Source organism: Rattus norvegicus (genome assembly GCF_036323735.1).
Source record: "Rattus norvegicus strain BN/NHsdMcwi chromosome Y unlocalized genomic scaffold, GRCr8 chrY_unlocalized_31, whole genome shotgun sequence".
NCBI classification, from domain to species: domain Eukaryota; kingdom Metazoa; phylum Chordata; class Mammalia; order Rodentia; family Muridae; genus Rattus; species Rattus norvegicus.
The window spans coordinates 22,028-45,653 of record NW_026947391.1 but is presented as its reverse complement, the minus strand read 5'-3'; the positions used below and the strand labels follow the sequence as shown (position 1 = coordinate 45,653).

At 39.9% G+C, this 23,626-nt stretch overlaps 1 long non-coding RNA gene across 1 annotated transcript in view; it reads right to left on the bottom strand.

The window, feature by feature from the left end:
- Nucleotides 1-8,036: 8,036 nt before the first annotated feature.
- LOC134484702 (uncharacterized) overlaps nucleotides 8,037-23,626 on the bottom strand; it is a 30,472-nt gene continuing 14,882 nt past the window's right edge. The window contains exons 3-4 of the long non-coding RNA XR_010062381.1: nucleotides 22,205-22,362; nucleotides 8,037-10,864 (exon numbers count right to left, since the gene is read on the bottom strand). This is a non-coding gene — a long non-coding RNA (uncharacterized LOC134484702). The remainder of the gene's footprint in view (nucleotides 10,865-22,204; nucleotides 22,363-23,626) is intronic.

Below are 23,626 nucleotides of genomic sequence, written 5' to 3'. Positions count from 1 at the left end.
GGGAACACCCATAAGGAAGGAGAGGGGGGAGGGGAATGTTTGCCCAGAAATTGGGAAAGGGAATAACACTCGAAATGTATATAAGAAATACTCAAGTTAAAAAAAAATTCTCAAAAGAAGAGTTGAGCCTCTTCTGACACTACAATCCCCATGACTCTCCCACAAAGAAAGCCTAAATACCCAAAAGAAGAGCAATGCCTGACCTACTCCAGGGAGATGTGCCAATTCTCATTCTTAGAATCTAACCAAGGAGTGGAAACTTTGACAATTGTTTTTAAAATGTGACATTCTACAAAAAAAGGCAAAAAACTCAGAAATGGCTAATAGATTAAAAAAAAGAGTTAGAATTATATTGTTAAATGATATTTCCCCAACATCAAGTAAATAGATTTTATTTTGCTTCAGTTAATTAAACATGCTATAGGAGGAAAATTTTAATTTCCTCTTTTTTTTAAACAAAATTTAACTTTTACATCCCCCTACCTATCAGAAAATCAATATTCTTATACTGGAAGATATGCCAGGCACAGGTCAAATTTCTAGTATAACCTGTTATTACAATCATCAGTCTTGTCAGTTTCAAATGATTGTTCACATCATGCCTGTAAAACACAATGATAAACATGCAGTATAACCATAAGGGCAGTGCAATGGCGTAAATAGCTTGGTGATAGCCAACAGCTCTCTAACTTGGCTTAAGTCCTGTTCAATGAAAATCGTTTGTAGTAGAAATGTAGCCATGTATATAAGACTATTGAAGCTGTGGGTGCGAAGGAGAATGTACAGCCCCTTACTTACTTAAGCCAGTATCATATCTAACAACAATCAAAGTCATGTGTCCTTATATACAGAATTAATTACAGTCTCTGGAACAAACATCACAGTAAAAATCCCAGCCATAAAAAATGCAGGATAGTAATTTCAAGCCCAGTCTCAATGACTCTATCTACAAAATGTCACATGATTCAAGGCTGAGGAACATTACCGAAGAGGGAGCATGAAGATTGTAAGAGACTAAAGTTTTCTATGAGATGGTGTCTCAATGTAACACCAGAAATTACACTTATATCATCTCACTAAAACTACTGCCTAAACAACAGCTGACGAAGAGAGGGAATGGAGAAGAATGGAACTTTAGTTCTATTTCTGTTTCAAATTCTTCTTCTTCTTCTTCTTCTTCTTCTTCTTCTTCTTCTTCTTCTTCTTCTTCTTCTTCTTCTTCTTCTTCCTCTTCTTCCTCCCTCTCTCTCTCTCTCTCTCTCTCTCTCTCTCTCTCTCTCTCTCTCATGGTTGGAGATTTCATGTTTACATTTCAAATGTTATTCCCTGTCCATGTTTTCAGTCCATAAGCCCCTTAACCCTTCCCCCTACTCTTCTGTAAGGGAGTTCACATTCCCACCCATGGCCTCCCCACACTTCCCCTTTTTCCCCAACACTGGGGGTCCTACCTTGGTAGAAACAAGAGTTTCTCATTACATTTTTCCCAGCAAGGCCATCCTTTGCTACATATGCAGTTGGAGCCATGGGTCTGTCTATGTATAGTCTTTCTCTTGTGGTTTGGTCCTCGTATCTCTGGTTGGTTGGCAATGTTATTATTATGGGGTTGCAAATCACTTCAGCTCTTTCAATCCTTTCTCTAATTCCTCCAACCGGGTTCTGGTTCTTGGTTCAGTGGTTTGCTGTTTCCATTTTCCTCTGTATTTGACATATTCTGGCTGTGTCTCTCAGGAGGGATCAATATCCAGTCATTGTCAGCCTGCACTTCTTAACTTCATCCATCTTAACTAGTTTTGGTGTCTGTACATATATGGGCTACATGTGAGTCAGGCTCTGAATGGCAGGTCCTTCAGTCACTGTTATGAACTTTGCCTCCTTATCCCCTGTCACGGGTATTTTGGTTCCCCTTTTAAAGAAGGAGTGAAGCATCTGCATTTTGGTCATCCTTCTTCAGCTTCATGTGGTCTGTGTATGGCATGATGGGTATTTCAAGCTTTTTGGCTAATATCTGTTTATCAATGAATGCATATCAAGTGTGTTTTTCTGTGATTGAGTAACCTCACTCAGGATGATATTTTCTAGTTCCTTTTATATGACTAGAATTTCATGAAGTCATTGTTTTTACAGCTGAGTAATATTCCATTTTGTAGATGTACCACATTTCTGTATCCATTCTTCTGTTGAAGGGCATCTGAGTTCTTTCCAGCTTCTAACTATTTTAAATATGGCTGCTATGAATACAGACAAATATATTTCTCGGTTGTATGTTGGACAATATTTTGGGTATATGCTCAGGATAGTTGTAGCTGCGTCCTCATTCATGGAATGTCCAATATTCTGAGGAAACTTCAGTGTGATTTTCCGAAGGGTTGTACAAGTCTGAAATCTCACCAACAATGGAGGAGTGTTCCTCATTCTCCACATCCTCACCAGCATCTTCTGTCACCTGAGATTTATATCTTAGCCATTCTCATTGGTGTGAGGTAGATGCTCAGATTTGTTTTGATTTGAATTTCCCTGATTACTAAGGATGTTGAACATTTATTTATGTGTTTTTTGGCCATTTGATAACCTGCATCTGAGAATGTTTTGTAACTCACAGTACCCCATTTTTAATTCTGTTTTTGCTTTCTAAAGTCTAACTTCTTAAGATCTTTGTATATTTTGGATATTACCCACTATCAGATATAGGATTGGTAAAAATGTTTTCCCAAACTGTTGGTTGCAGTTTTGTCTAAATGACAATGTATTTTGCCTTACAGAACTTTGCTATTTTATGAGGTCCTATTTGTCAATTCTTGATCTTAGAGCATAAGTCATGTTTTTTTTTGTTTTTGTTTTTTTTTCAGGAAACTTTCTCCAGTGCCCATGTGTTGAAGACTCTTCCCCATCTTTTCTTCTATTAGTGTAGTGCCCACCTCGACCAGCAAGGAAGACACATCACCGTTGGATTCTTCTCAACAGCCTTTATTTCAGGAAAACCTCATTCTTGATGAGGGGGGCCCCGAGGGAAAAAAGGCCCTCCCCCTAAATACAAGAAAGGCTGTGGTTGTAAATTTGTCCTCTGGGGATTGGTGGAGTATGAAATACCTTATTAGCGTGAATATCACTCCAGTCTGATAACTGCCGGAGAAATGTCAATACATGCACATTGTAGGTGTTTATCACTAACAACCACAAGATGTCGGAGCCATCTTTAGACACTCCCTACATCTCCCTCTTTTTTGTTTTCTAAAAATGACTGTCTAGATCTTGGTGTCACATCAGTATATGTCATTGTTTCTGTCTTAGGTCGTTCTTCTCCAGGACTCGGCCTTACTTGTCCTTGTGTAACCCTATCGACACCAAGCCCCTGTCTTAGGTTGGTCTGAACCTGAGGAATGGTGTCCGTCTCTGGATATAATGACTTCACATGACAGTGACAAAATATAGTCTAGGGCAAACTCTTAATTTTTTAAAGAGGCCTGCCATATATTGGGAGATGCACCAATTTCAATGGCAACCATAGCCTGGTAAACAATCACTTTGTGTCTGTCATGTTCTCGTTGTAAACCGCAAAAGAGCCATAGACATACTCCACATCCCAAGAGGACAATGGCTCCCCAGGCAAAAATGCTAGCCCATTCTTTAAAAAAAAGAGAGCATTGGTAATCCATGATGTGAAATCTCTAAACGTGATGGGTTCCATTTTAGTATTGTTAAGGACAGGAATCTGTATCAGCAATTGTCTTGATAATTGCTCTGCTTTCATGGACCAGTTTCCTTTTAGATAATTTGGGATTTCTTTGTTCTGTTAGAATACTGAGAAAAGTTAACCTGTAAAGAGTAATACATGAAAAACTACAATTATGTATCCTAATCAAAGTTGTAATGTTCAACTTAGCAGAATTATTGATTGATGTGTTTTCACTGCCTGAAGAAGCTACTTGGGCAATTTGACTCAAAGCAGCCAGGATGGTTCCAGTGCCCACAGCACTATTGTTCATAGGATCTAACCAATTGGCCAATGTGGTCCTTCACAACCATATAAAATGCTGGGAGGAATTTTTAAGAGTGAAACATAATGTATGTAACAAAGAATTATTAGTGGCAGTATACCGTTGGGGCAATTCTACATTTGGCGCTATACAAGGAACATCATGCAAACAGGATGTACAGAAAAAGTTGGAAAACAGTAGAATTGCTGTGAATTGGGATAAGTACTGGCCAGTATCTGGCAATGGCACACAGAGTGAGTGAATCAACCTGGATTACCATTTCCACCAGTAATGGTAGGGTTCGTAGTCTCATCTTCACGAATAGCAGGAGGCAGTTTGCAAGTCAAATATTGAGGCACCCATATTGGATTGTCTTGATTCTGTGGAAAAACACAAACAGCGCCCCTAGATCTCAAAATTACGAGTCTGGGCCACACCATTCACCAGTTAAAACATCCTTCCACTTTAAGTCTGCATTAGCCATAGGTTTAGTAGCAGCATGGCAATCCGCAGCAGAGCGGCCATGCACATCTAATATTAAGAAATTTAGAGTAAAAAGAGCTAAAGACAACTTTTCTCTTGTTGTTCTAAAATTGGCAATTTCCCCTTTTTGTTTTTGAAAGAGCTCTTTTAAGGTACGATCTATTCTTTTCACAATTCTTTGACCTTGGGGATTGTATGGCAATCTAGTACTATGACTGACCTGCACTGTCTGGCAAAATGTGTGAAAGGAGTTTACAGTGTAGGCAGGACCGTTGTCTGTATTGAGACTATCAGGCTTTCCCCAGGCTGCCCATGTCTGTAAGCAATGACTAATGGCATTACGAGCCTTTTCACCAGTCATCAGAGGGGCATGCATAATACGGGAACAGGTATCAACAGAAACATGAGCATATTTTAAATTTCCAAATTGAGATATGTATGTGACATCCATCTGTCAAAATTTTCGCGGGATCAGACCACGAGGGTTAATTCACACATGAGGAAGGAGGTGAAACTGAACACAATTCTCACCTTTATACAACATCACGAGCTGCAGCTCTAGAGATTTTAAATTTTTGTTGAAGAGTGAAAACAGGAACATGAAACTTTTGATGAAATTCTCTAGCGAGATCAACCAGAGCAGCATGAAAAATAAACTCTCTACGAGTACTAGCATCCATCAGGATGTTATTATTGGCCATGGGACCAGGCAATTTAGTATGAGCTCGGATATGTTGTATGAAAAACTTATTTTTTCTGGCCCAAAACAATTTTTGTAATAATAAAAGAATTTGACCCACAGTACTAGTCGACATAATTGGTCCTGCAATTTCAAGTGAGCGCAGAGCATTAACTACTTAAGCAGAATCAGAAATTATATTCAAAGAGTCATGAAATCTTTTAAAAACTTCCAATACAATTTTACATTCTGCAATTTGGGGGGTGCCTGGACTGTATTGAATTAATACTGGTTCTTGAGAATAAACCATATAGGCACCTACACCTGTTTTGGAGCTATCTCTATAAATATCTAACGCTCCAGACAAAGGCTCTGAGGCAGCGAATTTAGGAAAGATCACAGGATGTTCAGTAAAAAATTGTAACAAACAATCCTTAGCATAATGATTTTCAAACTCTCCATCAAAACTACATCATAATATGGCCCAGTCATCTATCAGGGCACACAATGTTTCCACCTGAGTGGTAGTATATGGTATAATTTTCTTGGACAAAATAACAAAATGCTGAATACAAGATTTAACACCTAACATAGCAAGCTGTTCGACAGCAGAGGAAAAATATTCAAGGGTTTTATTCGGAGAAATATGGGGATAAATCCACAGTAGTGGTCCTTTTTGCCATAGCACTCCTGTAGGCTGACGAAAAGTTCTCAGTATACACAAAAAGAGAACCTCCTTTTCCTTTTACCTTCTTAGCATTGCTTTTTCCAGTCTTTCTTCTACTTTTCTCAAGGATAATTTTGCTTCCTTGGTTACAGCACAGGGTGATGTAACCTGAGAATTTCCTTTCAGGATCTCATAGAGTGGTTGTAAATTTACTTTAGGCATTTTAATATAGGGTCAAATTCAATTTATTCTTCCTAGTAACTTTTGAAAGTCATTTAATGTTTTGACATGATTTTTTCATCAAAAGACTGACAAAAGAATTGTAACCAGTTCACCTGGGACTTTCAGGACCTCAACAGTGGCCCTTTATCAAACTGTCTCAGAGGGCTAAAGGCCCATGGAAAAGAAAACTTTAATCTTGACCTTGGTCACAACCCCTTATTGGAGTAAGGTGAAGAGCCTATGCCAAGACTTTCACCTCTTATCATCTTAGAGCAAAGCCTGTTCTGTCTAGAAAGACAAAGTTACTCATACTCTGCTGTAGACATTTTCTGAAACTACTTTAGGCACCCCCTGTCCCCAAATCTGGGGCATTTTTACCATAGGGGCAGAAACTGGCTGCTGAGGGGACAGGATCAAAGGCACTCTCCATGTTAATGATGATCAAGGGGAAAAGTAACTTAATGCTGGAGATCAAGGGGTAAAGTAACTTAATGCTGGAGACTGACTCCTCTCTTGGAATAAAGCCAGCAGATAAGGCAGACTCTCTTAAGGAAGTTGTCTTAATGAGCACTCTCTTTCTGTGAGCAAATGTTGAAGGTCAGGTGTTCAACTGGGAGCAAGTGGAATTTTTTCTTCTGACCTTGTTCTTTGAGTTATGGATAAATTCCTTTCTAGTTCTTGTTTTACTTAGAGTCTTCCCCCGCCTTACGCTCAGCCTTTTCAGATCGTTCTTTCTGTAACATTTCTAACACAGCCTGTCCCTTTTCTATAGCCTGTTAACAGCATTTCTGATCTTCTAGGCAGGTATTCATTAAGTGCCAAACCGGCCCATCCTCTGTCTTTATAGTTCCTTGCTCCCAAGCAAAATTTAAATCTTTTCCCAGCTTATCTCAGCTGTCCACCATGAGATTCCCAGAGAGTTAGCCAAGGAGTAATGGCTTCGAAATCACTAAGAAATCTCTCTATAGTGCTTCTTTTTATCCTGTCTATTTCTTTCAAACAGCTCTTGAAGAGCCAGGAAAATTGGGTGAGACTGAGAAGTTTCCATGTTCACTGTAGCAGCTCCGCAGCTAGTTTTGCTCCCCCCTACTGTGTGGGCTGGGAACACAAGCACAGATAAAACACTATGTTTCAAAAATTAACATTGGGAATCAACCAACACACCACTACTAGAGCAGGGTCCATAAAATTAAATTTCCTTTTACTACACTTACTCCTTAGCCAGAGGCCTTATCTGGGGAAATTTTATTTAAGAGTGATTTCTTCCTCAAGGTTCCTTGTCTCTTTTCCTTTTGATTTTAAGCTTACGCTGACCAACAAGCTCCTGAATAGCTGACAGGAGGGGGTGGAGTGTGAGTTTCCCATGATCTACGACCTTATTTACTATTGATTTACGAGCAGGGCAAGCTGGAGTGTTTATTTACACACCAGTTTGTAGCTCATCATTAGTGGTCTCTACCCAGCACATGTATTCATGGCCTGGATGGTGGCAATTCAAACAGTAGCAACACCACCACACAAAAAGTGTAAAAGGCAAAAGTGTTAGTACAACCCATAGAAGATCATTTGGGGAAAAAAAAAACTTTGCCACGTTTCACTCACCTTTTTGCCTGTAAAACAAGGCTTTCATCGTCTCTGCTTACTCCAGAGAAACTTATTTTCTCATTAGGGAAATTTTATAGTCCCTAACACACCAGAACTTGATCGACACTATCTGGGATACTTATCGTCCCTTTTCTGGGAGCTTTATGATCTCTTATCCAGGAGCTTTATCGTCCCATCAAGAAACTTCCTCACGTCACAGTCCTGAGGCTGAAAAGTTCCGAATCCACTTGAGAAAAGAGAATTTTCTTGGGTCCCCGTACAAGTTGTAGTGCCCAAGTCGTCCAGTAAGGAAGACACAACACCATTGGATTCTTCTCAACAGCCTTTTTTGCAGGAAAACCTCATTCTTGATATGGGGGACCCTGGGGAACAAAGGCACCTGACTTAAATACAAGATAGGCTGTGGTTGTAAATTTGTTCTCTGGGGATTGGTGGAGTATGAAATACCTTATTAACATGAATATTACTCCAGTCTGATAACTGCTGGAGAAATGTCACGACATGTACCTTGTAGTTGTTTATCACTAATGATCACCGGATGTCGGAGCCATCTTTAGCTTCTCCCTACATATTAGTTTGAGTGTATCTGGTATAATGTGAAGGTCCTTGATTCACTCGTAATTAAGCTTTGTACATGGTCTTAAAATGGTATAATATGCCCTCATCTTCATGCTGACTTCCAGTTCAACCAGCCCTTTTTTCGGAAAATGTTATATTTCTTCCTTTGGATGGATTTATCTCCATTGCCAAAGATCAAGTGAAAGGTTTGTGGGTTCATTTCTGGGTCTTCAATTCTTTTTCACTCTCTATCTGTCTGTTTCTCTACAAATACCATGGAGTTTTTATCACTATTGCTCTGTAATACTGCTGGAGTTCAGGGGTGGTGGTTCCCGCAGAAGTTCTTTTATTGTTGAGGATAGTTTTAGCTATCATGGCTTTTTCTTATTCCAAATGATTTTACAAATTGCTCTTTCTCTATTAAAGAATTGTAATTTTGACGGAGATTGCATTGATTGTGTAGATTGCTTTTGGCAAAATGGTCATCTTTACTATATCAATTCTGTCAATTCATGGGCCTGGAAGCTCATTGTATCTTTTGAGTTTCTTCAATTTCTCTCTTCAGAGACATGAATTTCTTGTCATACAGATTATTCACCTGCTTGGTAAATCTCACAACAAGATATTTTACATTATTTGGGACTATTGTGAAGTGTATGATTTCATTATTTTCATTCTCAGCTTGTTTATCCATTTAGGATAGGAAGGCTCCTGGTATGTTTGAGTTAATTTTATGCCCTGACACTTTGCTGAAGTTATTTATCAGATTAAGTAGTTCTCTGGTGGAACTTTTGGGGTCACTTAAGTATACAATCATATCATCTGCAAATAGTGATATTTTGATATCTAACCTTCCAATTGTATCCTTTTGACCTCCTTTTGTTGTCTGGTTTCTCTGTCTATGACATGGAGTCCTGTTTTAAATAAGTAGGCAGAAAGTGGTGCAGCCTTATCTAGTCCCTGATTTTAGTGAGACTGCTTCAAGTTACTCCCCATTTAGTTTGATGTTATCTAGAGGTTTACAGTATGTTTCTTTCACTATGTTTAGAAATGGGCCTTCAATTCCTGATCTTTCTACGACTTTTATTCTGAAGTGTCACTTCCACCTCGGCTGGCAAGGAATACGCAACACAGTGGGATTCTTCTTAACAGCCTTTATTGCGGGATCACCTCTTTACTGATAAGGGGAACTCGAGCGGGAAAAGCGCTTGCCTTATGTAGAGAAGAGACTGTGGTTATGCTAATTGTCCTTCAGGGATTGGTGGATCATGGATCACCCCACTATTACTCTGCTACTTGTCCTTCATGGATTGGCAGAGAATGAATCCCTCATTAGCACATTCCTGTCCCATCCAACTGATGCCAGGTGCAAATTCCATGCATGAGCAGTATGCAAATACCGTTGTTCACCACAGCAGGGCTCTGGATTACCTCATTATCATAAGGCCGCCCTGGCAAGTGGACAAGCCTATGCATCCTCGATAAGTCATTTACTACCACACGGGACAGGATGTCTGCGCCATCTTTGTTTTACCATGCTGCTCCCCACTTCTCCCCCTTTTTTGTTTAATAATATGAATGGTCTAGATCTGGGTGTAACATCATTCTTTGCATTGCTCCTGTCTTAGGTCATTCCTGATGATGACTCAGACTTACCCATCATTGGGTTCACAAACAACCACTGGGCCTCCTGTCTCAGGTTGGACCGAACTCGAGGATATTTACCCATCTCTGGATACAATGATTCCACATGACAATGACAAAAATGATCTAGGGCGAACACTTAATCTTATAAAGAGGCCAGCCCTATGTTGGGAGAAGCACCATTTTCAAAGACGATCATAGCCTGGTAAACAACCGCTTTTTGTCTGACATGTTATCTTTTTAAATGGCCAATAAGCTAGAGACATACTCTGCATCCAAGGAGGAAAATAGCTCCCCAGGCAAACATACCAGCCCACTCCATAATAAAGGGAGAAAGCATTGGCAATCCATGACGTAAAGTCTTCAACTGTGATAGGGTCCAACCTAGTGCTGTTAAGTCAGCAATCTACATCAGCAATTGTCTTGATAGTTGCTCTGCTTTCATGGAATAGTTCCCTTTCAGATAATTCAAGATTTCTTTGCTCTGTTGAGAATGGTGAGAAAAGTTAACTTGCAAAGGAGTAATGCATAAGCCTCTATGGGAAGAAAAGCAGGACAGCTGCGTAATATGGTAAGGTGCTTCAATTTGTCCTTGAACTAAATCTATCCTTTGATTAACTAATAGGAGGCCAGATACCAAATGGGTATATTGCTCACATTAGAGCTTATATTATATTGAATATTGAAATGTGGCTCTACGCAACCAAATGCAAGGCAGGGAAGAGTTCTTTAAATAAAACATAAGGTTGCGACAGAGAAAAGTTAATGGCTGCATAGCATTGGGGCATTTCTCCATTTGGCAAAATACAGGGAGCATCACACAAACAGGAGGCAGAGGAAAAGTTTGGCAAAACAGTTGAATTGCTATGAACTGGCATGGGTACTGGCCAGGATCTGGCAGTAGCCCACAAGATTAGTGAATCAACCTGGATTACCATTCCCAGCTATAGTAGGGTTCGTAGTCTCATCTTCAGGAGAGCAGAAGGCAATTTTTGAGTCAAGTGCTCAGGTACAAATTGGATTTTCTTAGTTCTGCGGAAAAAGACAAACAGCTCCCCTAGACCTCGAAATCACAAGATCTGGCCCACACCATTCACCAGTTAATACTTCCTTCCACTTTTCTTCTGCATTACTCATAGGTGTAGTAGCAGCATGGCAATCCGTGACAGAGCGGCCATGCACGGACAAAATTAAGAAATTTAGAGTAAAAAGAGCTAATGAATGTTCTTCTTTTGGTGTTTGGCCACTGGCAAATCCCCCTTTTTGCTTTTTATAAGCTCTTTTAAGGTACAATGTGCTCTTTCCACAATTCCTTGCCACTAGGGAGTGTATGGTTATCCTGTAGTATGACAAACCTGCATTGTCTGGCAAAATTCCTTAAAGGACTTTGCTGTGTATGCAGACCCGTTGTCTGTCTTAACACTATCAGGCTTTCCCAGGCCACCCATGTGTCTAAGCAATGACTAATGGCATTACTAGCCTTTTCACCAGTCACCAGAGTAGCATGTATAATACCAGAACAAGTATCAACAGAAAAATGAGCATATTTTAAATTTCCATATTGAAATATGTGTATGACATCCATCTGCCAAAGTTTTAGGGGGATCAGACAACAAGGGTGAATCCCCACATGACAAGGGTGGTGAAATTGAACACAATTCTGGCAACTAACACCACATCACGAACTGTAGCCCTAGAGATGTTAAACTTTTGTAAAGGCAGGAACATGAATCTTTTGATGCAATTCTCTAGTAAGATCAACTGGAGCTGCATGAAAAATAAATTCTCTACGAGTACTAGCATCCACCAAGTCGTTATTATTGTCCACAGGACCAGGCGAATTAGTATGAGCTCGGATATGTTGTATGAAAAACTTATTTTTTCTGACCCAAATCAATTTTTGTAATTCGAAAATAATTTGACATACAGTATTAGTCGAAGTAATTGGCCCTGAAATTTCAAGTGAGCGTAAACTACATAAGCAGAATTAGAAATTAAATTAAAAGAATCATGAAATATTTTAAAAACTTCCAATACCATTTTATATTCTGTGATTTGGGGTGTTCCTGGACTGTACTGAATCAATACTGTTTCTTGAGAATCAAACATGTAGGCACCTACACCTGTTTTGGAGCCATCTGTATAAATATCTAATGCTCTGAGGCAGTGACCTGAGGAAAGATCACTGGATGCTCAGTAAAAAATTGTAGCAAAGGATCCTTAGGATAATGATTGTCAAACTCTAAATCATGAAGTTAGACTAAAGGGGGACAAATAACCCTATTGAAATATGGGGTTCAGAGCAAAACAAAGAATTCACAGCTGAAGAATATCAAATGGCAGAGAAACACCTAAAGAAATGTTCAACATTTTTAGTCTTAAGGCAAATGCAAATCAAAACAACACTGTGATTCCACTGCACACCAGTCAGAATGTCTAAGATGTAAACTCAGATGATAAAAGATGCTGGCAAGGATGTGGAGAAAGAGGAACAGGCCTCCATTGTTGGTGGGATTGCAGACTGGTACAACCATTCTGGAAATCAGTCTGGAGGTTCCTCAGAAAATTGGACATTGAACTACCTGAGGACCCAGCTATACCTCTCTTGGGCATATACCCAAAATATGCCCCAACATGTAACAAAGACACATGCTCCACTATGTTCATAGCAGCCTGATTTATAATAGCCAGGAACTGGAAAGAACACAGATGCCTTCAACAGAGGAATGGATACAGAAAATGTGGTACATCTACACAATGTAATATTACTCAGCTATCAAAAACAATGACTTTATGAATTTCATAGGCAAATGGATGGAAGTGGAAAATATCATCCTGAGTGAGTAACCCAATCACAGAAAATCACACAAGGTATGCACTTATTGATAAGTGGGTATTAGACCAATTACCCTAGATGCACAGAACATGTGAAACTTAAGAAGGTTGACCAAAATGTGAATGCTTTGCTCCTTCTTTAAATGGGGAACAATAATATACTTGGGAGAGGATGGGGAAGTAAAGTTTACAACAGAGACAGAAGGAACACCCATTCACAGTCTCCCACACATGTGGCCCATACATATACAGAAACCTAAGGAGATAAGAGATGATGCAAAAAAGTGAAGGCTGACAGGATCCAGATGTAGATCTCTCTTGAGAGACACAGCCAGAATACAGCAAATAAACAGGCAAATGTCAGCAACAAACCACTGAACTGAGAACGGGACACTTGTTGAAGGAATCAGGAATCAGTTGAGCTTGAAGGGGCTCGAGACCCCATCTGAACAACAATGTCAACCAAGCAGAGCTTCCATAGACTAAGCCACTACCCAAAAACTATACATGGACTGACCCTGGGCTCGAACTTCATAGGTAGCAATGAATATCCTAGGAAGAGCACGAGTGGAAGGGGAAGACCTTGGTCCTGCCAAGACTGAATTCACCATTAAATGGGATTGTTTTGGGGAGGCACTAATGAGGGAGGAAGGGGAGCTAGCACCTATATAGAAGGGGATGTGTATGGGATACGGGGATGTTGGTCCAGAAACTGGGAAAGGGAGTAACAATTGAAATGTTAAAAAACAAAATAACCAAGTTAATAAATATGGAGAAAAAAAAAGTAATTTTCAACATGTTTAATCATAAGGAAAATGCAAATCAAAACAACCCTGACATTCCACGTCACACCAGTCTGAATGGCTAAAAAAAAAAAAAATCTCAGGTGACAGCAGATTCTGGCAAGGATATAGAGAAAAAAAAGAGCACTCCTCCATTTTTGGTGGGATTGCAGACTGGTAAAAATCATTCTGTGAGCTTCTTTAGAAAACTGGGCATTGCACTATCTATGTACCCAAGTATATCTCCCCTGAGCATATACCCAAAACATTCTCCAACATACAACAAAGACTCATGCTCCACTATATTCACAGAAGAAGATGGAAATTACCCAGATGCCCTTCAAGAGAGGAATGGATACAGAAAATGTGATAAATCTACACAAAGGAATACTACTCAACTCTCAAAAAATGACATCATATAATTCATAGGCAAGTGGATGGAACTAGAAAATATCACCCTGAGTGAGGTAACCCAATCACAGAAAAAACACTCATGGTATGTAGTCAATGATAAGCGGATATTAACCCAAATGCTCTAATTTCCCAAGATGCACAGACCACAGGAATTTCAAGAAGGATGACTGAAATGTGGATGCTTCATTCCTTCTTTAATAGGGCAACAAGAATACCCATAGTAGGGCACGGGGTGTCAATGTTTAGAGAAGAGAATGAAGGAACAGTCATTGGGGCCCATACATATACAGCCACCAAACTAAATAAATGGATGAAGCAGCAATGAGGGGCAGGCTGACAGGAACTGGATGTAGATGTCTCCTGAGACACAAAGCCAGATAATGGTAAATACTTAGGCAAATGCCAGCAGCAAACCTCTGAACTGAGAAACGGATCCCCGTTGAAGGAATCAGAGAAAGGCCTAAAAGAACTGAAGGGGCATGAGACCCCATGTGAAATAAAATGCCCACCAACCAGAGCTTCCAGGGACTAAGCTACTTCTCAAAGACTTTACATGAACTGACCCTGGTCTCCAAAATCATAGGAATCACTGAATGCCTAGTAGGGGCACCAGTGGAAGGGGAAGTCTTTGGTCCTCCCAAGACTGAACCCCCAGTGAATGGCATTGTTGGGAGAAGGGCAGTAATTTGGGGGAGAATCGGACAGTAACACCCCTGTAGAAGGGGAGTGGGAGGGGCTAGGAAAATGTTAACATGGAAACCTGGAAAGCAAATAACATTTGAAATGTCAATAAGAAATTCCCAAGTTAATAAAGATTGAAGAAAAAAAAAACACTCCTTCTGGAAGAGGAGAATGTATCATTTTCCGTTCAGTATCTGTGGGAAGAATTTTGGACACTTGGGCAAATGTGGAATAACCCTATAGAACATTGGAAACATTTGGTTATTTCCGCAAAGTCTTGGGTGGGTAGTAACATCTTGGGGTAAAATGGGAGATCGAAGTTCTCCATGTCTAGATAGGGAAGGATGTTGGGAACCTGGAAAGTGTGGGGAAATTACCTGTCCAAGTTTGTCAGTAGAAGAGTCAGCAGAAGGTGGCCCAGGCACAGTGTGATCTACTTTGAATCTTTCAGTGTTCTCTCCAGTACTGTGTTTTGTAGATGTTGCAGGCACTCTGGCTACCAACTCGTCAAAGTCCATATTTTCTTCAAACCCAGTAGAAATAACCCACTTTTTTTTTTCATCTTCCCAAGAATGAGCACTAAAGATGCGGCCACTCTTTTTCTGGTAGCAGGATGTAAGCACATGTTCTGGTATCCCTGGTCAGTGGGTTACTCAGTGATCTGCTATCCTTGGTCAGTGAATTACTCATGCCCTCAGGAACCCTCAGAGGAAGTGGAACTGTCCATTTCTTCTTCTCTGTCAGTTCCGGTCTGTGGTCTAGGACCCCCTTACTGACTGAAGCCTTCATATGATCTTCGAGTTTCCGTAGCTTTTCTGTAGCACGAATATCAGGTTTTTTTGAATCTCTGGTCTTCATAGGGTTTTGTGCATCTGAACTTGTACCGAGTGCGTCTAAGTAGTCCGGGAGGTACAAAGTCGCTCGGGTCTCTGCTGTTCAATTGCTTCCCACACTGGTGTAGGAAGTTATAATCCGGTTGGGGGACACTGAAGGCGGTCTCAGGTGGCGAACACTGGGAACCCTTAAAGTGCTTCCCCCATTGGAGTCCGGTGTTATAATCATCTTGGGGGAATCTAAAGGCGTTCCAAGGCCGAGGAGGCTGGGAAATCGGCGGTGCATGGTCAGAGGGTAAAGTCCGGGATGAAGCTCACTGGCCTCTCTCCACACATCTGGCCTTTTAGCCGTTAGGAAATTGAACAAGAAATGGCAAATGGGCTACTACTCGTGAAGTGGCAGTGAATGTACTTCCCAGTGGTGAGGAACATCAGTTGAGCTTTATCATTTGAGTATTGCTCTCTCTCCCGAGAACTTTGGACAAGTCCGGAAGGCAAAGCAGGGAAATCTCGAGTGACCATTGATCTCAGGAAACAACCAAAGCTCGAGAGGGCCTGTCCTCGAGTTAGCACGGGGCAGTAGCGAGGACTGCATGGTGCAGTCGCGAGGTCTGCACGGGGGTCGTGAGGTCTGCACCGGGAAGTCGCGAGGTCTGCACGAGGCAGTCGCGAGGTCTTCATGGCCCAGTCAGGAGCTGCCTCACTTGTCAATTCTGCTTGTAGTAGCGGGCGATCATCCAAGCTTTCTGAATGGGGAGGATCCCTGTCGACTCTCCTCCTTTGAATCCAGAGTGCTGTCTGCTCTTGTGCACACTGTCAGGGGCCAAGACAAGGGATTCTGGAAGGATCAACATGAATGGAAAGGGCAAGGAGTGCTTAAGACACTGTGCAGTCAAGCGACTCTTAAAACAGGGTAGTTTCCTGTAAACTGAAGGCCATCAGTGGTGCAGTCATGTGTCTTGGAGCCTCAAAACCGAATGTGAAAAGCTGATCCAGACCCTTGCTCCTCAGAGACTGCAGGGACTAGAAAATCACTGGTGGACTGTGTTAGGGAATGAACATGTGATAGGATATGAATAGAGCATAGAATGCATGTGATTGATATTAGAATTCCATGTGACTTCCAGGTGTTTCTGTGATGCTTGTGACTTGGTGTTCATTATTTTTTCTCGTCCTAAAGCTCTTAATATTATTTCCATGATGATATTTTTGAAATATTGAGTATGCTACTCAATGGAATGTATTTTCTCTAGTCACATATATTGAAATTCTAAATGTCTCTTGTTATCGTACACAGTTGCCTGGCTAGAAATCCTGGGATGCATTCAATACTAGTAAGTTTATTGAACACATACTGTTCGTGTTACAAATTTTGCTTGTAATTAATTCTTTTGGTGACCCCCAATTAGATTGTAGAAATGGCTCCTGCCTTTTACAGACATATCTACAATCACCCTTGCTTGGAGAAAGGAGTTAAGTGTTATGCCTTCTTTGAATGAAGAGAAAGACCTAAGGCTACACTCCTCAGAAAACAAGAAATCAGAAACTGTAGGAAGAAATATGCATCTAGGCAACAATAAATGTTCCAAGCTAACCTGTGCAGTAAAATAATGTATGGAAAATGCCACTCCTTTATTATTAGTATTATTAATCATTGTTTTCGTTTTCATTGCAAATATTAACCACTTTCCAGTCCCTGTTAATAAACCACCCCACAGTATACTCCTCCACTTTGTCTCTAAGAGGGTGCCTCCCCAAATCTCCCACTCATTCTTGCCTCACCCCTCTAGAATCACTCTTCTCTGGGACATCAAGCATCTAAAGGCCAAGTGCTTCCCCTTCCACTGATGTGAGATGAGGCAGTCCTCAGCTACATATGTAGGGTACCAGACCATATACATTCTATGGTTGGTTGTTAGGGCCATGGGAGCTCTGAGGTGTCTGCTTAATTGATATCGTTATTCGACCTCTAATTACAATCCCCTTCAGCTCCTTCAGGCCTTCCCCTACATCTTCCATTGGGATCTCGAGGCTCAGTTCAATGGTTGGCTGTGCTGGCAGAGCCTCTCAGAGGTTAGGCATACCAGACTCCAGTTTGCAAGCAGATCTCAAGATCAGCAACAGTGTCCAGTTTGGTGTCTGCAGATCTCTGGATGGCCTTTCCTTCAGCCTCTGCTGCATTTTTGCCCTGCATTTCCACTAGACAGGGATAACTGTGATTTAATAAGAGATGGGTGAGTTGTCCCATTCTTGCACTGTGGACCATGTCTATCTACTGCAGGTGGTGTCTTCAGGTTCAATATCACTGTTGTTGTGTATGTTGTCTAATGTCATCAATGTTAGGTCCAGGGAACCTGTCACATCCTTAGTATCTGAGAAATTCAAGAGATTACCCCCTTACCAGTGAGTGAATGCCATGTGCCTTTATTTGTGTTAGGGTTACTTCACTCAGGATATTTTCTAGTTTCATCCATTTGCCTAAGAATTGCCTGAAGTCATTCTATTTAATACCTCAGTACCACACCATTGTGTAAATGTACCACCTTATCTGTTTGTCTTTTGAGGGACATGTGGGCTCTTTCCAGCTTCGGTCCTTTATAAATAAGGCTGTTATAAACATAGTGGTGTATGTGAACTTGTTGTAGGTTGGAGCAAGTTTTGGATATATGCCATCGAATGGTACAGCTGGGTCCTCAAGTAGTAAATACTACGTTCAATTTTCTGAGGAACCTCCAGCCGGTTTCCAGAGTATTTAAAGAGCTTGCAATTTCAACAGTGACAGAGTGTTCCTTTCTCTCCACATCCTTGCCAGCCTCTTTTGTCACCTGACTTTTTTATCTTAGCCATTCTGAGTGGTATGAGGTAGAATCTCAGGATTGTTTTGATTTGCTTTTCCCCAAGGACTAAGGATGTTGAAAATATCTTTAGGTGCTTCTCAGCCATTCAATATTAATCAGTTGAGAATTTTTGTGTTTAGAACTGTAGTCCACTATTAAATAGTGTTATTTGGTTCTCTGAAGGATAGCTTATTGAATTTTTTGTATATATTGTAGATTAGTGCTCCATCGGATATAGGATTTTTAAATATCTTTTCCCAAGATGTTAGTTGCTGTATGGAAGTAATGACAGTGTCCTTTGCCTTACAGAAACTTTGAAATTTTATGAAGTTTCATTTTTCAATTTTTGATCTTAGAACAAAAGACTTTGGTGTTGTATTCAGGAAATTTTCCCCAATTCTAAAGTGTTCAAGGCTTTTCCCTGCTTTTTCATCAGTTAGTTTCAGTGTATCTGGTTTTATTTGGAGGTCTTTTTTTAATTTTTTTATTAACTTGAGTATTTCTTATTTACATTACCAGTGTTATTCCCTTTCCAGTTTTCCAGGCAAACATCCCACTAATCCCTCCCCCTCCCCTTTATGGGTGTTCCCATCCCCACCCTACCTCCATTGACACCCTCCCCCAACAATCACATTCACTGGGGTTTCAGTCTTACCAGGACCAAGTGCTTCCTGTTCCACTGGTGATCTTTATGTGGAGGACTTTAATCCACATTTACTTAAACTTTGTACAAGGAGATAAGAATGGATTAATTTGCATTCTTCTACATTCTGCCCTTCAGGTGAAACAGCACAATTTTTTAAAAAATGCTATCGTTTTTTCCACTGAATGGTTTTAGATCTTTTATCAATTTCCAAGTGGCCATAGCTGTGTGGGTTCATTTCTGCATCTTCAATTCTATTCCATTTATTTACCTGCCTGTCTCAATACCAATACATTACAGTTTTTCATCACCATTGCTCTGTAACACAACATGAGCTCAGGGATGGTGATTTCCCCAAAATGCTTTTATTTTTGAGAATAGTTTTCTCTATCCTGGGATTTATTTTATTCCAAATAAATTGGCAAACTGTCATTTTTATGTCTGTGAAGAATTCACTTGTAATATTGATGGGGATTGAATTGAATCTGTAAATTGCTTTTGGCAAAATGGACATTTTCACAACATTTGTCCTGTCAATACACAAGCATGGGAGATCTTTCTAATTTCTGAGACCTTCAATTTAATTCTTCAGAGACATGTGTTCTTGTCATATATATCTTTCACTTGCTTGGTTAGAGTCACACTGAAGTATTTCATATGCTTTTTGACTATTGTCAAGTGTGTCATTTCTGTAATTTCTTTCTCAGTCTATTTCTCTTTTGAGTAGAGTACTGATTTGTTTGAATCAATTTTTTACCCTGCCACTTTGCTAAAGTTGTTTATTAGGCTTATAAATTCACTGGTGGAAATTTTGGGGCCAATTAAATATACTACCACATCATCTGCACATAGTGACATTTTGAATACTTCATTTGCAATATTAGTCTGTTTACCTACATTTGTTGTCTAATTACTCTGGCTAGGACTTCGAATACTATATTGAAAAGGTAGGGAAAGAGTGGGTGTCCTTGTCTAGTTCCTGATTTTAGTGGGATTGCATTAAATTTCTCTCCATTTAGTTTGATGCTGGCTACTGGTTTGCTGTATATTGCTTTTACTGTGCTTCAGTATGGTCCTTGAATTTAAGATATTTCCAAGACTTTTAACTGTAAAATGCTTTCTCAGCATCTAATGAGATAATTAATTGTTTTCTTTTCTTTGAATTTGTTTTTATACTGGGATTAGTTTGATTAGTGATCAGGTTCTGTATATTAAACAATCCCAGTATCTCCAGGATGAAGCCTACTTGATCATGATGGATGATTGTTTTGATGTGTTCTTGGATTTGGTTTGAAAGAAATTTACTGAGAATATTTGCAGGGATATTCATGAATAAATTGGTCTGAAATTCTCTTTTTTTGATGGGTCTTTGTTTGCTTTAGTTATAAGCATAACTATGGCATCAGAGAAAGAATTGTGTAGTGTTTCTTCTATTTCTAGTTTGTTGAATAGTTTGGAGAATATTGGTATTAGGTATTCTGTGAAGGTCTGAGAGAATTCTGTACTAAACCTTTCCAGTCCTGGGATCTTTGGTTGGGAGATATTTAATGACTGCTTCTACTACTTTATGAGTTATGGGAGTATTTAGATGGTTTATCTGATCCTGTTTCAACTTTGGTAACTTGTATCTGAATAGAAAATTATCCATTTATTCCTTACTTTCCCGTTTTTTTAAGCATAGGCTTTTATAGTAGGATCTGATAATTTTTCGAGTTTTCTCATTTTCTATGGTTATATCTCTATTTCAATTCTGATTTTGTTATTTTTAATTTGAATACTAAGGATTTACCTATTTCTGGATTTTTCAAAGAACCAGCTCCTGGTTTTGTTGATTCTTTATATAATTCCTTTTGTTTCTACTTGGTTGATTTCAGTCTGGAGTTTGATTATTTCCTGCTGTATAGTCCTCTTGGTGTATTTGGATTTGTATTGGTTCTGAGATTTCAGGTGTTCTGTCAAACTACTAGTGGATCATAGCAATTGTTTCTTTGTGGAGGCTCTCAGAGCTGTGAGTTTTCCTCTTAGAATTTCTTTTTTGTGTTCCCAAGTTATGCCTTCATTTTCATTAAATTCAAAAGTGTCTTTAATTTTTTCTTTATTTCTTCCTTGAACAAGTTCTCCTCGAGTAAATCATTCCTGAGCTACCATGTATATGTGGGTCTTTAGTTGTTCTTGTTGTTATTGAAGACCATTCTTAGTGTTTAGTGATCTCATAGGATGCAAGGGATTAATTCAGTCTTCTTGTATTTGTTGAGGCCTGTTTTGTGATGGATCATATTGTCAGTTTTGGAGAAGGTACTATGTGGGACTGAGAAGAAAGTGTCAGGAGCCATGACTGGACAAGCTAATAACTGGCAGGTGATCATCCTCAGATGAACAGCATCGGATTACTTTATAATCCACAACTGGTACACCCTTATTAAGCAAGGCTGTAATGGATTCATTTTGGGAAAGTTTCCTGCTATTAAAATGCTATTCCTGTTGTTATTATTAGACATATATAACAATAATTGAGTTATAGCACCTTTGGAGCACATCTCTGCAGGCCTATGAAGTTGTACTGTCCCGTAGTGTTAGTATACAGACAAGTAGATGAATTCTTTAGTCTTAATAACGATCCTACAATAATTCTTAAAATTATATCAATGGTTATTAAGCTCTTTTATAGTGGGACTGCTATAAGTCTCTTTCTATTAGTCAAAATTCCAGTGACAACTCTGCCAGTCTCCCAGGTGTGACCATTTAATTGTTCTGAGAGAGTAAACAGACTTAATCCTACTCAGAACACATTCCAAGAGGTTCCAAAACAGTTATCAAGAGTCAAACAAAGAGATCAAACGATTTGGTACAGGTGAAAGGACACAAGATAAGATATTGACTGGGTTTTTCAATATATAACTTCACTAACAACTATGGTTTAGGATCTTCAGTGAGCCTGTGGAGCTGACACTCGTGATGAATGTTTAGCCAGATAATTACTTCTGATGGATAATCGTGATGTCATGCCCCACCACCATGATGTCATGTCCCACACCCATGATGTCCCGCCCCCTTCCCAGTGATGTCATGCCTGAGTCCCTTGCTAGAATGGTTGCATCTATTCACCAGGTAGCATTCTGAATGCTGCCCTGGAACCATACTCCTCCAGGCTCCTACCATTTATACTCCCTCCTTCTATCCTCTCCCCTTCTTATCTGAGAGAGTGGAGGACCCCTCTGGGTTCACCCTCTCCCCTGGCACATCAAGTCTCTACTCAACTAGATTCATCGTCTCCCACCAGGTCCTGAAAACGCAGCCCGGGTAGGAGAACAGGATCCACAGACAAGCGACTGGTTTAGTGACCCCACCTGAAGATCATTGTGCTCCTCTGTCTCTGTCTGCACTTCCCTCAGCCCTTCAGTGAGACTCACTGAGCTCCATTCGATATTTGGCCGTATGTCTGTGCACGTGTGTCAGTCGGCTGCTCTGTTGAGTCTTGCAGAGGACAATAATGCTACCCTCCTGTCTGCAAACATAAGAAAGGACCATTAATAATGTCAGGGTTTGCCGTTTGCCCATAGGATAAGTCTCACATCCGGCCACTTACCTTGTCGCCATTCCCTCATTTCCTCTTCCATCTCTGTACTTGTGTTTCTTATAGAGAGGTCAAATTCTGGGTCAAAATTTTGGGAGTGTGTTTGGGTTATTATCCTTCCACCTTGGGTCCTCTGTGGCTATGGAAAGTGACCATTTCAGTACCCGTATCCCCACTGCTACGAATCTCAGCTAAAGTCACCCTCATGGATGCTGGGGTAGCCTCACACATCCCAGATTGCAGGCAAATAATACAGATATCACCCACCCTGGACAGTCACTGATTTCAGTTTATTCTCCTGCCGTCTGTCCCTCTTGCCCATCTCTCCCAAGAAATGATTCTCAAACCCCATTTCCCTTCCCATCCTCTCACCACCCAATCCTTTCCTTCCATCTGCCTACTCTCATTATTTTATTCATCTTTCTGAGTGAAATTTAAGCATTTTCTTAGGCCTTTCTTCTTGTTTAGCTTCTTTGGTTCCGTAGATCGTAGCTTGTGAATTCTGTACTTTATGGCTAATACCTTCTTTTAAGTGAATATGTACATGTTATTTTGTGTCTCAATTACCTCATTCAGAACAATACTTTCTCATTCCATCTACTTGACTACATCCTCACAATGTACTTATTTTCATAGCTGCATAGTATTCCATACTATAAATGAACCACATTTTCTGTAGCCATTCTTTGGTTGAGGGGCATCTGGGTTATTTCTATTTCCTTCTTATTATGAAGAAAGCAGTAAGGAAACTTATGGAGCACATGTCCTTGAGGTATGGCAGAGGTCTTTTCAGTTATAAGGCCAGGAGTAGTATAGCTAGGTATATATATATATATATATATATATATATATATATATATATATATATATATATTGGTTTATATGCAACTTAAACAAAGTTTAACTCCATGTGTAGCTCACAAGTTAATGTGAAATGCTGAGGGCAGAATTTTTTACACTTCAGTTTGCTTATATGGTGAATCACTTTGATCGATTTTCATAGACTGAACCACTCCTGCAGCTACAGGAGGAAGCCTACTAGATGGCACTGGATGGAATATTCATGTGTCCTTGGATTTTGTTTTCTATAATTTTACCTAGTATTTTTTCCACCTATGTTCTTAAGGGAAGTTCGTCTGAAATTCTTGCTGTGTTAAGTCCTTTTGTGATTTAGGTGTCAGAGTGACTGTGCTGT